The sequence below is a fragment of the Pongo pygmaeus genome, chromosome 2 (genome assembly GCF_028885625.2).
Source record: "Pongo pygmaeus isolate AG05252 chromosome 2, NHGRI_mPonPyg2-v2.0_pri, whole genome shotgun sequence".
NCBI classification, from domain to species: Eukaryota; Metazoa; Chordata; class Mammalia; order Primates; family Hominidae; genus Pongo; species Pongo pygmaeus.
In genome coordinates this window covers 8712064-8727755 of record NC_085930.1, presented here as the reverse complement: position 1 = coordinate 8727755, position 15692 = coordinate 8712064, and the positions used below count along the sequence as shown (strand labels likewise).

Here is a 15692-nt window from a genome sequence, read left to right as displayed (position 1 = left end):
TCTTAACAGTTTTTATTTTATTTTCAGCCTTCTAAACAAACATTATTTTTCAATGTGGGCTTTTTCTTTATTTAAATAAATATAATTTGAGGCTTCTGTCTTATACAGATTATTTAATAAATTTTATAAAGAGTAGAAATTTTTAAACCTATTAATTGGGATACTAATTATTATAATATCAAGAGGATTTCTTAATAAGGTATTTTACCTATAAGGCAGTCTCCTAGCAAAGATAACAATTCTCTATTGCTTAAGCAGTTTTGTGAGCTATTTTATGGTAAGATAAAACGTTCATCTCTCTTTTCCTTCTTATGATAATACCACATAAAACTATATTAAATAATCCTTATATCACTACATTAATACCCAGCTGAAGCAGCCTTTGAGAAAACTCACTCCCTTGGCACTTATCAGCTATTCTATTTCTTTTTCCTGTTTCCCTCCCTTAAAAAGGCAATATTCTTAAGGAAGATCCTATATACAACTTGAGAAGGTAGGGAACAAGATGTTTCATCTATTTTTGATAATAAGACATGTATGTGCATATAGGGAAATTAAAAACAAAGAAACAGAAATCTCTGGGCTAGTGTCCCTATGTGAGTCTCTGCGTGGTCTTGGCAGGCATTCTCTAATTGCAGACTGAAGCTTTTCCATTGCTGGCACCAGCTGTGAATTAAGGTAGGCAGATAACAAAGATTGCTGGCTTAGGGACTCCTACAAAGGCTGCAGACTTAAGTATATCCTTCTGGAATGGTCATCCTTCTAAACACATCAGACACATGCTTTAACTGAAGGTTTGGCACTTGCAGCTCTCTCTTCCTGGAACACGCTTTTCTGAGATTCACATAGCTACTCGCTCACCTCCTTCAGGTGTCTACCGAAATGTCGCCTTCTCAGCGAGGCCTTCCCAGAACCTCCATCCAAAATTGCAGCACCTCACTGCTATGCCATATCCCGCCAACCATCTGTTACTCTTAATCACTGAAATCCATCTAACCTATACCATGTTTAAGTATTTCTGAAATATTGTTTTCTTCCAGAAAAAAATTGTATAAGGGCATATATTTTTGCCTATGATTTTAGGCAACTACATGCTCAAAGTTTAGAAAAGTATTGGACAAACACAATGGTCACCTAAGAAATAGCTTTATAATGACTGAATAAATAAATTGAATTTTATACCTCATTAAGAGGAGCTCTGAATTCAGATCTTCAGATGACTTGACAATATCACCACAAAAGTGCTTAATGTAAACTTTCTCTTTTATTTCTTTAGTAGAACTGAGATTAGCCAAATAATTAGCAATGCAATTTGTCACATGCTTCTCTTACAAGTCTTGTAAAAAATTCTAGGCTAGGCATCATGGCTCCTACCTGTAAATCTCAGCACTTTGGGAATCCAAGGTCAGAGGATCACTTGGAAGCAACATGTGAGACCCTGTCTCTTTGAAAAATACAAAAAATTAGCTGGATGTGGTGGCACACACCTGTCGTCCCGGCTGCTTGGGAGGCTGAGGCATCTTTGGGCCCAGGAGTTCAAGGATGCATTGAGCTATGATTGCACCACTTCACTCCACACTGAGCCACAAAGTGAGACCCTGTATCTACAAAAAAATTTAAAATAATAAATTTCTAAAAGATTCTTCATATTTTGTTATTGCCTCTTGACGACCAAGACACATATTTGACTTCAGTAACTCAGAATAACGAGTACTTTAAAATAATTTTAATGTAAATTTGTCAGTATTCATGCTAGATATTCATTGTATATTCCTTCTCCAAATATTAAAACTACATTTTTCCCCTAAAATTCAAATGTTAGCAGCCAGTAGGGTCATTTAATTTTATTATCATCAAATGAATCATAGAAATGAAAATAACTGATTATAAAATAAAAGTTAACCTAAATAGAATGTTATGGTATGCTATTTACGATGCTAATTCACTCCCTAACCCAAACAACAACACACCATATTGGGTGATATTATTATCCATTTCCCAACTGAGGAAAATGGAGTTGAGAAAAATTAAATAGCTTCCTCTAAATCACCAAAATGCACAAGAGGCAGACTGATAATTTGAACCCAAGTGTCCAATTCTGTAAATTCATACTAACTCATTAGGAGCTGTAAGAAGTAATTAACATGCATTAGTTTATTTAATATACCCATCATCCCTAGGATGTAGTTATTTAACACATAAAACCAAGAATTTGGAAACATTCATTAATTTGCACAAAATTACATAGATGAGTCTGCTTCACATTTGTGTTCTTTGCACTGCACCACACTAACTCTAAAGGTAAGGGAAGGTTTCTGATACAGTCACAACTTCATGAATTGGTTGGGAACCAAAAGAAAAGAGTCCCTTAATTATCTTTTGCAAAATTATCTAATCCTACCCTATTGAGTTTCCCCATTGTGTCATGATGGAACACTGGTGCCATCAAAATGTCAGCATGAAACATCATTATCCCAGCCTTTTGCAATTGCTATGAAGAGTCCATAGGGGTGAGGACACGCTCAGGAGCAAATGCCTTGTTTCTATTTCACAAGAGGTGTGTCTAGAAGTCACTACTTCATTTTTAACCTGCAGAGAGAAAAGAAATACATTTTTCTGACCCGGATGCATTCTTACTGTTCATCATAGATTTGTATTGACTTTTTCAACTTAAAATTGCACACTTTGGGGAATATTATTTTTAGAATCATGTATTAGGAATGTTTGACCTCAGGTAGGTATTCAAAGCCTTTGTGAATTAGTAATATTCCGTGAAGTTAATGCATCTCTGGGCAACAGTAAATAATTCATGCTTTGATTTAATAGTTCTCATTTTGGCATGAATATTCTATTGTTTATGATAGGGAAAACAATTGCTTAGACTTGCCTAAACCCACAGGAAAAGTAGATACGATGATTGTTAGAAAGCAAAGCATTAATTTCTTGACTACTTAAAATAATTATATAAGTTTATATTTTGATGCAGCCATCATTATTGTAAATCATATCTATCACTGTGAGTGGTTGGTTGTTCATACCTAAATTGTTATCACTTAATGTTTTCACATAATAGGGAATAATATATGTTATTTTAAATGCATTTTATTTCCATAAAATAATTTTCTGAAATAAAGTGTCATAAGAATATCATTTTGGATTGAGCTTTGTAAAATTTAACAAATAAATTTAATTATTTAATTGCATATTTATATATTATTGTATATACACACACACACACAGTAATAGTGTGAAGCCCTTACATTTATAGGGTTAAGAGTTCACTGGTCAATACCACAACTGTAAATTTGTTGGGAAAAAAATGTATTTGTGATTTGATCAGAATTTAACAATAAGTAAAAGGTTTTTATTCATAATTTGATCAAACAGAAATTCATTGACTATTTACTATCTGCAAGGTTCTTTGTTAAACAATGAGGAGAACACACATGTGAATAACAAACACCATCTATCCAAAAACAGCTCGTGTCTATGACTGCTCATTAACTCAGTCAAGAAGTTCACCCAGTAAAACTTGAAAAAGCCATGGTGTATGTGAATTGTAGATATATTACAGTCTACAAATTCTGCAGTCCTTTTCTTAAGGATTTAAGAAGATTGCTTTTTAAAATTTTCTTCTTTGGCTTAAAAAACACTTCAAGTTTTAGCCTCTTTCTTTACTCCAGCCTCTTTAAAATCACATGGGAAGCAATCTCAGATGCAAGATTTAAATGACATGGTGTCATATTAGTCTGTTAATTACTTCTATGAAACAAACTCAAATGCTATCATTTATCATTCAAAAACTCTTGCTAACATTATTCTTCTTTGATTGATCCTTATAAAATTTATTTCAAAGCTCATGTTGTCACTAGTCTTTCCTTTGTTAGTTTTAAAAGCAAAATGTTTTTAAAAATAAAAATGCTGATGCTAATTCCTGTTTCTTATTAGTTATTATTACTGTCATTGTATGAATTATAAAAATATCCACAAGATTTTAAATAAGTGTTAACTAAAATTATAATGAATGGTTACTTTTAAACTATGCAGGCCTTAAATAAAATTGGACAAAACATGGCTGTGGTGAGCCTCTTGAAGATGTAATGAGAAGGGTATAATTATCTTTTGTCTAACAGTAGAATTGCCAGGCAGAATTAAGTCGTTTGAGATGGTAAGAGAATTCTGAATTCTCTAAAAGTAACACAAATTACTATATTAGGGAGTGCTTATGGAATGACCTTTCGTACTGAGCACCTAAATATAGTATTCACGTTAAAAAGCATTCATCCAAAACTAATCCAAAAATCTATTCAATGGCACATGTCTGTGCTCATTCGTCTTGTTTCACTTTGAAACTCACTTGGGGAAACTTATTTGAACATTAAAATCAGGAGAGACTGAGGAAGAAGCTGGATGGACATAAATAGGATCCTTTTTATTTTAAAAGTGTGACCTCATTCTCCATTATATATCTGCGCTTTGTAAAAACCTCCTTGTGTACCAATTACACAATGTTTTATTTAATTAAATGAATATGTATAAAATATTTGCACATTACCATTCCAATATTGTTTTAACTTAAGTACTATTGTGACATCTAATTGTGACATCTGCTATTGTGACATTTGCCTGCACCATCTGGTCCCCTGGGAGGTCAGTGCAGGGTTACTCCATTTTGACATGAAGTAAATTCTAGATTAGGTATTTGGCAGTTAACTCGTCTGGATATATGGGAACAGAAGTGCCAGACACGTAGATAATATTTGGAGAACAGGAGCAGACTTGGAACATGCTGAATAGAGGACAAGGAAGTGAGTAAGGAACTATGAACAAATCCATTAAGTATTCAAGATTTAAACATTGAGGTAGTAAATACAGCAAACAGGGTGAGAGATATCGGCCACTTGGTGTGTCTAGAGCAGTACTAATTTACAGTTTGTTGTAAAAAACTCTCACTTAACTACAACGGCATATAAAAATCTCCACTAACTGGTTTAAAAAGATATATTTCACTAGTGAAAACAACTGAGAAATAAGGGGCACTTTGGGGAATTCTATATACCCTTTTTAAAATTTCCTTTCAATTTCTTGGTATGTAGATTTCGTGTGTGTAATGATTCAAGAGAAGATATATCTGGGTGTCTGTCTCCCCAAATTCTAGTTCTCCAATTGTATTTTCACCAGCGAGTAATTTCGTTGTTTTTTTCTCCAAAAATAAATTACTTTTTATACATGGCTCAAAGCTTGGTCAAGAATGATGAGAAAGCTCTTATTCTTCCATCAAGAAAGCTTTGTTTCATTTCTCTTTTCACCTGGGTCACTGGCCTGAGGTCTGTAAAAATGATTTTTTTTTTCTTTTGTATTTGATGTACTTGGAAACAAGAAAACTGACACAAAGCTTCTAGAATCAGGAAACAGAAGTGATATATATCTATATGTGTGTACATAAATATATATAATAACATTGTATGTACATATTTATATAGTTTTACACATATTTTATTTATGTAGTATGGGGAGATTAGAATTTAATGTAATTTAATTATTGAATTTAATTGTTCCTAATTAGAATATTTATGATAGAGCCAGTAATGTCAGTTTCTTTTTCTAGATGGCCTTTAACCCAAATTATGAAGAAAATAAATATAGTCCAATTTCCATTATAATTATCTTTTCTAAGTCAACTTTTCAAAGATGATTTTGAGTTATACAATAATACTATGGCATTATTATTTCTGTTTTTATTATGTCTAATTTTTAAGAGTTTTACTTCTGTAGGTATTTTCTGTAAAACAATAAATTTCAGGGTGCTTTTTATTGATAATTACTAAGAAATCATCACTTTCTTAGGAAAAAGTCCCATAGAAGCAGATCCTATTTGTTACTACTGAGCTAAGTCTTCTAAATTAAATTTCCTCCATTGATTTATCTTTTAGACTTAAAGTGAAGCAATGTCAATGACATTCTACTAGTATACAAATTCCATATTGGCAGAGAATTTGTCTCTAAGTTTCTAAATCTGAGCACCTAGAATGGACATTTGCGCACAGATAACTTATAATCAATATTTGTTATATGCTTAAATCAACTTTCAGAATAAAATCCTTATAATAAAGGGGATAAAATGAAGCTAGTACCAATTTGTTGCCCAAATTTCCAAAGTTTTTCATTTTCTCTTTGGCACATTGATTTTATGTATATGTGCTTCTGTGTGTGCCTGTGTGTGTTTGTGTTAAGTGTTTTCAATTTGTCCTTGGTAGTGAAAACAAGCCTACATTTGCTATAGTCTCATACCTCCTTTCATAGTCTTCAATATGTTTACCTCTTGCACTAGACTCTTTACCTCCATGGACTTCACCGCCCTTCTGGGCTATCAAAATAGCTTCCTATCTACTTTTTCTGCCTTTAGACTCTTATTTCTCCTGTTGTCAAAATATATTTATTTAAAAAAAGACTAATTACATAAATTTCCCCATTAAAAACCCTTTCTCGTTCTCCAGTGACCCAGTATTAAGTCCAAAATGCAGATCATATTGAATCTTTTCTTTCCAGATTGTCCCCCTGTCAATCTCAACCCTTAATGACAGCTAACTAATTACAGTTTCTAAATATGGCTTGAATATGCTACTCTTCCTTTATTTGACAGCTTGGAGGTCTATTAGGTACCCTTTAAAACCTCAGCTCTAATACCACCTCATCTGTGAGATCTCTGACCATCACTTCTGACTGTCCCAAATACTTTTAGAAAGCCTCTGCTAGCACATGTAGTATCTATCGCTCTTTTACACATATCTTCATGCCCCAGACTGTGTGATGAGTCTTTGAGCAACATTATGGTCTATACCTGGTCTCATAGCTGATAGATGTTACATACTTGTGGTATGGATAAAAATATATTTCAAAACATTTATGGGTAAATTTTGTGTTTGCATATTGTGTGTGGTATATCAAATTCATTCAATATAAAATATATATGTTTTATAAAACCATCATGAATGGCTTATAGTGTTGATACTTTGGTAATTTACTTACATTTAGGCACAAGGAGGAGATCGAGAAAAGTCAACCACTCCTTGCTTGATGATACAAATTGCATCAAGACCCTTTGTCTTCAAAAATTCACATGCTGAAGACGGCATTAGTTTCCAAACTAATATTTCTTATACTTCCTCTGAGATAGTTTTTAAGACCAAAGGTATTACTGACTTGGTAATAATATGGGAGAAAATGTATGATTTTAATTTTCCACTCCAAGTAATAGTCCGGGAAAATGTTCATGAGTCTATTGTGTGTAAGATGGGGAACCGAGGTAAACAAGTAGAGGAGCAGAGGTAATTGTCAGGAGATATTTGTTTTGAGAATTTGTAGTTTTCTAAAATGCCTACAAACACATGCACACAGTGCACACATGCACACAATGATTAAATAGCTTACCTGAAAGCAAGTTTCAGTCAAATGGGCTTTGACGGTAGATTAAATATTCAACTCTATTTTCCTTTTATTTAGACATTGTAAATACACCCTTAGTTACCATTAGCATCTGCCCCTCCCTCAACACAGACTCAGCAAAATTATCTTATGCTACAGTGGTTCATGAGTTTCCAGCCTCCACAGACTAAAAGGGAGCATCTGCAGGGCAGGGCCTAAAACAATGTGAAGTAGATTCATCACGTTATCACAACTATGATTCAGTCTCCCTGGAGGTACGCTGGGAGAGGGGCTAACCATGGACATTCATTCATTCATTACAGTGGCTGTTCCTTGAAAAGCTCAAGTTGCTATAGCCATTTTAATATTTTTCCCTACAGGCAGAAGCGGTCTGTGTGGCTGAGGAAAAGAAGGAAGCTTTAGAGAGAACCAAAAACTGATAAATTAATCTTTGAAAAAATTGTTGACAACTTTTCAAAAATTACCAGTTCATAGACTATGTTCACTTTAAATGAATGGCTTGACATTTTATCAAATGACAGTTTTCCTAAAGACTTATTATTCAGTATGGATAGAAATTTACTTTTCTGTCTGTCACCACAGTGATATTTATTTATGGAAAGTGGATGAAGTTTCTCAATTTCAATGAGTAAATTCTCAGTGGTAAACCGTGTCCTGTGTGTTTAATGTCCTTGAAAGTTTTCTTTGGAGTTAGTTGTTAACATATTTGGTAAGTTATATCAGTTTCTTGTGATTATATTTCAGAAATAATTATAAAAATTCATCTTAATTCTCTGAGATAATTAGTTTAAGAGAGCTCAGCTCACATAATCATGCATGGATGGCATATTAAATATGCATTCACGTTGAAATCTACATTTGATGGTACACTTCTCAATTGCTATATATTTATTGCCATACAAATAATCAGCAGGTCAGGACCTCGAGCACTAAAGCAGGCAGTCTGAGAGAATAGATAGGCAGGGGAGCCAGTTGTTAAAAATCGCTAGCGCACTATTGAATGTGTCCTACGGAGATTTCACAAATTGAAAATCACCCTGTGTTATGATTTGTTAGGTTATATCTCATCATAATTTTTTACACATTATTTTAAATGTACAATTTCAAACCACACACTCCCCCAAAATTCTAAAATGATCAATGATTATTAAAAAGTCCAGAAATGACAGATGCTGGCAAGCTGCAGAGAAAAAAGAATGCTTTGATGCTGTTGATGGAAGTGTAAACCAGTTCAACCACTGTGGAATACAATGTGGTGATTCCTCAAATATCTAGAGGCAGAAAGACCATTAGATCCATCAATCTCATTACTGGGTATATACCCAAAGGAATATAAAACATTCCATTATGAAGATACAGGCACATGTATGTTCACTGCAGCATTATTCACAATACCAAAGACATGAAATCAATCCAAATGCCCATCGATGATAGACTGGATAAAGAAAATGTGGTACATATACACCATGGAAGACTATGCAGCCATAAAAAGAATGAGTTCATGTCCTTTGCAGGGACATAGGAGTTGCTGAAAGCCGTCATCCTCAGCAAACTAATGCAGGAACAGGAAACCAAACGCCGCATGTTCTCACTTATAAGTGGGAGCTGAACAATGAGAACACAGGGACATATTGCAGGGAACACACACACTGCGGCCTGTCAGTGGGGGTGGGGGAAGGGAGACCATCAGGAAGAATAGCTAATGGATGCTGGGCTTAATACCTAGGTGATGGGATGATCTTTGCAGCAAACTGCCATGGCACACGTTTACCTATGTAACAAACCTGCATATCCTGCACATTTGCCCCAGAACTTAAAATAAAAGTTGAAGGAAAAAAAAAAAAATCCAAGCCAACAGCAATCAACAGGAATTTTCTATGCAACAAACACGTTCTAGCCTCCAGGGAAACAAAATTTTGTATTCATGCATAAGAATTTGACATATTAGTGAGCAACTCAAATTTATCTCAAGATTCCAGCAAATTCATGAGGTATATATTTAGGGAAAGATGAAATTTCTAAACTCAGATAGTTCTGAATAAAAATCAATGGGTCCAAATCTTAACAACGATGTACAAATCTGATATCTTCTTTTACAGAAGTATTATAGGCTGACAACTGAGATTTTGGCTGAAACATTGATGGCTGTAAGTCAGTATTTTTCTATTTTAAAATTAATAATAGTCTTTATTTTATAATTATATATACAACATACAAATAATCTTATACAATATAAAATAACGTACTTCAAAACTGCCTTTCATAGAAAGATTTTCAGGTAAATTTGGAACATCTCAACCTCACATTTAACAAAATTTCATCACTTGATCTTCAGCAGAAAATAACTGGATTTTTATTGGCAGCTACATTTTTCTAACAATTTAAATCATTCAAGACAAAATAAAAATGTTTAATTAATTCCGTTCTATATAATTTCAGAATTTTCTAAAAGTTTGTTTTAAGCATTGTGTTTAACATTTGAAAGTTAGCTATTATTTTAGAGCAAATTAGGTGTAAAAATCAGAATGCAAACAGCAATAATCATAGTATCTATATACTTCTAGTAATTTTAAGTCTAATAATTTATTATATTTTATGAACAAATTTTAATTGTATCTTTAGTACAGAGGCAAACTTTCTGTCCCTTGACATGATAACACAACTTCCTTTCACAAACACTAAGGAATTATCAGTTTAAATCCATCTTGCTCTGCAATTGTCAAATACCTGAAAGCATTGATGTTGGACATATAAGCCATTTATCTATGTGTTTGTCTATTTATATGTATACCTATCTATTTTTTTAAAAATGTACAGGTTGTTACCTCAATAAAACTGAGGCAAATAGTTAATGGGTAGCACCAAATTTGTTTAGCGGTCTCATGCTTTTGCTTCTTTGAACCCGAAACAAAGAGAAGAACATCTGTAAAATTTAATAGGTACAATAATGATACAAAGCATGAGAAAAATGCTAATATTTTCATCATAGACAGAATAGATTCATACATTTTTCTTGTTTTTATTTGCAGGAGAAAAGACTTATAAACGGCCATGTTTAAGATTTTCCTGCTACTTACATGTCTGAAATGGAAAACAGGGGAAGAGCATTTAGTTCATTCAAGCTACCCTTGTGAGGTTAAAAAGAAAATTGATTGTGGTTTATTAGTCCTTTCCAATAAGCACTCAAAGGTTCAGCTAACTGAAAGCAATTGATACTAGTGGAATCAATGGTGCAGTAGAATACCCTAATGGGTATTGTTGGAACTTTTAATTCTCATTATGCAGTTTATTCTTTCAAGGGTTATTTGATGGAGTTTTTGTTGATGAGTATCTTTAAAGCTTTTCTGTTTAAATAATTGGTTTATGAACAGCTCTGCCCTATTTTAGGTCAATTTCAGATACATGCATTGTGATTCATGCAAACATATAAGCATATTAAAAATGAAAAATTTACATAGCCTACATAGTATTTATATTTCTTCCATTCCTTTCTCATCGATAGAATGCATCCAAGCTCCAATGATGTTCTTTCATTAAAAGTAATTGTAATTAAAAATTTCAGTAGGCTAACTTGTGATTGAATCAGTCAGTGAGTTGCCGATATGTCATGTAAGATTAAATCTGAACTGTATTTCATTGTACCTTTCCTATTTCCATTTTCACTGCTAGTTTTTAAATGTAAATTAGAAAATGCTATCTTACATGATTCACAAATGCACGCCTATACCTGGTCTTTTTGCTTTAAAGAGACTATAATTTTAGCAAAGAGATCTACAGGAGGGGGAAAACCCCTAAACCTTCTGTATCAGAGCAGGCAAGGACTAAATTACAGGAGTAGCCATCTGCTTGCAATACTTATAGGAGGGAAGGGGAAAGGCCAGTCTGAACTCACTGCTTTAAAGTAAATATTCCCCCTCTCCTCGTCTCCTCTTTCCTCTCTTTTTTAATGTTTTTTTCTTCGATTGTTCATTTTTCTTTTCTACCTCCTCTAAACTAGAAAAGAAATATCTTCTTGCCTTAGTCTGCTTCCAAGAACTTCGTGTCCCCTAAGGAATTGCTGGTGCGCATGTGTCACCTCTCTCCTTGGACTAATAATGGTGAATTTCTTTAAATACCCCCTTGCAATTAGCTTAAATTATTTATTTCTCATCCACATGTTTCTAGCAAATATGTGGCTATGTACACACATGCACATACATAAACACACTGACACATATATGCACTCATTGCCTTGTTTAAGATAATCCATTAACCTAAGTAAATATTTCTGAACATATTTTCGTAAAGAAAATATGTATTGAAAATTTTAAGTCCCAACTTTCTCTACTTATAACTATAGTAAAATCAATGAAAGTTGAAAAATCCTTTATGAATACCCAGAGATATGCATAATTTATTCTTTCCATCAATATATTTTATGTAAAAGTAAAGATACATACATACTTATGTATATACAATATATTTTATGTAAAAGTAAAGATATATACATACTTATGTATATATGTTTTCAAATAAATATTAGAAACATTTTGATTTTAACAGATTGACTCCAGCAATTTAATCTAATGTAATCTTAGTATCCTTCCATCAATTCAAAGACAATCGGAGAATATCAGTATAAAACTACAGGTATCATTTGAAGAAGACTAATAAAGTTTGCGGTTCTGTTAAGATGTATCTCCCTCAGATTTCTTACCACCCAGAATATGAAGTCCGTTGTGCCTGTCCTTTCATGATGTTAAATATTCTCTTTCACATGGGAAGTAGAAGTAATGTGGTAGGCTAGAAAGAAACTCAGACAAGGAATCAGAAGATAGGGGCTTCCATGATAGAGCCACTGGTTATTACCTGCTCAAATTTGGGCTACTCACCTAACCACTGAGAAACTGAAAGCACTCGAATACTGAGAATGATAGGTGACATGGCTTGGATCTCTGTCCCTGCCCAAATCTCATGTCAAATTGTAATCCCCATTATTGGAGGTGGGGCCTGGTTGGAGGTGATTGGATCATGGAGGCAGATTTCTCATTAATGGTTTAGCAGCATCTTTTGGCACTATCCTTGTGCTCGTGAGTGAGTTCTCATGACATCTGGTCTTTTGAAAGTGTTTAACACCTCCCCACTCCTTGCTCCTGCTCCTGCCATGTGAGATGGTTCGCTCACAATGGTTGGAAGCTTCCTGAGGCCTCCCTAGAAGCAGAAGCCACTATGCTTCCTTTGCAGCCTGCAGAACCATGAGCCAACTAAACCTTTTTCTTTATAAATTACGCAGTTTCAGGTATTTCTTTATAGCAGTGTGAGAATACACTAATACAACAGAGTTCCTGTAAAAATCAAATAAAACCATATATGTGAAAGTGCCCTGAGAACTCTTAATTCATATTAAATAGTATCATCTTGTTGTTATTAACATTACCAATAATTTATAGGGAAAAGTAAAAACCTTGACATTGCTGAAGTGTGAAGTTCGGCCCAGCATGAAAGCAAAACACAACTTCTAAATGAGGTTCAGATACTGTCCCTCTTTGGCTAAAGTTTTCTTTGCTGAAAATTTAAGATGCAGTTCAGGTGCCAATATGTTGTAAGTACAATTTATATTGTGTAAATGGAGAACATAAAATGAGTGTCATATTTCTGAAAAATATTTGAATATGTTCAATAATTAACATAAAGATATCTAATGTGTTAAAGCAAACTCAGTGTTTAGCAAGCAAGATATTTGTTAATTATGACAGCTAGCAATTACTGAGTGCTCATCAAATGAAGGCACTCATAAAATTAAACATGTTGAAATAGGTCTTAAAAAATTCCTTACTAAAAATAATTATATAAAACCATCATTGTGGTGATTATTTATATATAGTTCTTTCATTTAATCTTTATCATATACTATTGAGGTATACAGTATCATTATATATTTTGTATTAATCCAATGAAATTGATAGTTATTACCCATTTTAATTATTATAAGACTACTATGTAAAGAGGTTAAATTACTTTCCCAAGGTTGTAAGGCAAAAGTGTAATTAGACTGTAGGAATCTGATCCAAAAGCTTCTAATCATTTCTAGAACTAATACCATGAGAACTCATCACATTCAAACAAATAAACAACTAGATTTAAATTAGGATAAAACTGAGAAACAACCTAGGTGGTTTCCAGAAATTTCACCTTATGTTCTGTGACCTCCATGGGAGAGGTATCAGTTAATTTTACCATCTATGAAAGCATTTTGAGAGGGTGCAGTGAAATAAAAATATAGTATTTTTTAATTTTTCTATTACTCTAGTCTTCAAAAATAGCAATCAAAGAGAGGAGTAACATTACACATGTTGAAATAGATCTTTAAAAATTCTTTACTAAAAATAATGATATAAAGTATATGACATGAAAAAGAAAATCTAGTATTTAGCTGGTCAACTCTTTCTCAAAATACTTGAAAGAGTATATAATTGTTTTACAGTCAACTTCTCAACAATATTTATATTCATAGAAGAAAAAATTTGAAATAATATAAAAGTAAAGTTCCAAGATTTTTGCCAAATCTCAAATAACATTTTAATTTTCTGCATTTTATCCAATTTTAAATCATCTGAGGTTTCATTCCAGATTCAATTGTAAAACAAGACAGACTTTGCTGCCAAGTCTTTTTTTTTTTTTTTTTTTTTTTAATATAGTCAGCAGCCAGCTTATCTAAGGAGGCTATCTACTCTTGATCCACTGACTGTATCTTTGGTGATATCTGGCATTCTGAAATGGAATTCTGAAAACTGGTCCAGAGATTCTACTCTGGAATAGCATTTGGTAGGAGCAAAATGATGTGACTTAGATAGCAAATAACCCTAGGGGATTTTCTAGGCCAACTCTGAGAGTCTGGTGAATATGGGAAACTTCCTGAAACCACGCCTACTCTCCAAAGTACTTTATACCTTTTGAGGTGTTCCTGTTTACCTTATCAATGGGGAATAGGAAATTCAAGAAGGGGAATATGTGAAAGGCAGTAATGGATTGAATCTCTCATCTCTCCCTCTGGCTTCCTCTGCACTGGTTATTAACAACAACTTCCTGCACTTCTTATTTATCTGGAAATTTCTTTATTTTCTCTTTAATTTTGAAATGTAGATTTGATGAACATGAGATTCATGGACTTTTTTGTTGTTTGTGTCAGGATTTTGATTGTATTAGCTCACTGCATTCTGATCTGCTTTGTTTTTCATGAGAAGTTAGTTGTTAGTCTTATTGTGGTTCTCTTGTACGCAATGAGTTATTTTACTCTTGTTCTTTCAAAATTTTCTTTGTCTTTGGCATAAAATAATTGTACTGTGATATTCTGAGAATTAATCTTTGAGTTTACTCTACCTTAATTTCGTTGAGCTTTTTGAGTATATTTACAGTATAACATTTACATAATGCTTCTCAGCAAATTTGGAAAGTCTTCAAGCATTATTTCTCTGGCCTTCTTTCTTCATGTTTCCTTTCTTTTTTTTCTAGTAATCCTTTCATATGTACATTAATGTACTTAATGGTATTCCATATTTGTTTGAGGCACTGTTTGTTTATTTTTTATTCATTTTACACTGTTTTTTAGATTGCATGGTTTTTGTTGATCTATAATCTTTACTGATTTTTTAACTTTTCACTTCAAATCTATCATTAATTCCTCTAGTGCAGTTATTGTTTCAGTCATTATATATTGGAACTTCAGAATTTCCATTTGGTTTCTTTTTCTATTAATACATTAGCCTCCTGTCTGCCCCTTGAACTCTCCAGGCCTACTTCTGCCCGAGGGCCTTTGTGCTTGCTTTTCTTTCTAATACACGTTTATCCCAGAAATACATGTTGCTTGCTCTCATACTTATTTTAGGTGTTTTCCAAGTATCATCTTGGCCGTTTTATTTCAAATATATCGTATATTATTCCTGTGCTTCCTATTATTATTCTTCTGTCTTAATTTTTCCATCTATTACTGTTTTATACACTATGCATTCTCCCAATGCCTTTGCCTGTTATCCTACTTCCTCCACTAGAATCCAAGCTTCCTTAGGGCAGGAATTTTTCTCTGTTTTATTGACTTCTGTATCTTCACCACCACAAATAGTACTTGGAACTTCTTAGGATTTTATAAATAATTTTTGAAGGAATAATATAACCTTTCTAAATATAAACAATATTTGAGTAGATCGCTATTTTCCTTTTTGAAAGTCTGTTACCATATTTAATAAACTGACTCTCATTACTACAAACAA

At 33.1% G+C, this 15692-nt stretch overlaps 1 long non-coding RNA gene across 1 annotated transcript; it reads left to right on the top strand.

Moving 5' to 3' along the window:
• The first annotated feature begins 4624 nt into the window (after positions 1 to 4624).
• On the top strand, positions 4625 to 10899 carry LOC129033750 (uncharacterized). The gene is made up of 4 exons (XR_008501663.2): positions 4625 to 4808; positions 7036 to 7192; positions 9546 to 9593; positions 10476 to 10899. It is a non-coding gene; the product is annotated as an uncharacterized LOC129033750 (long non-coding RNA).
• Positions 10900 to 15692: the final 4793 nt, after the last annotated feature.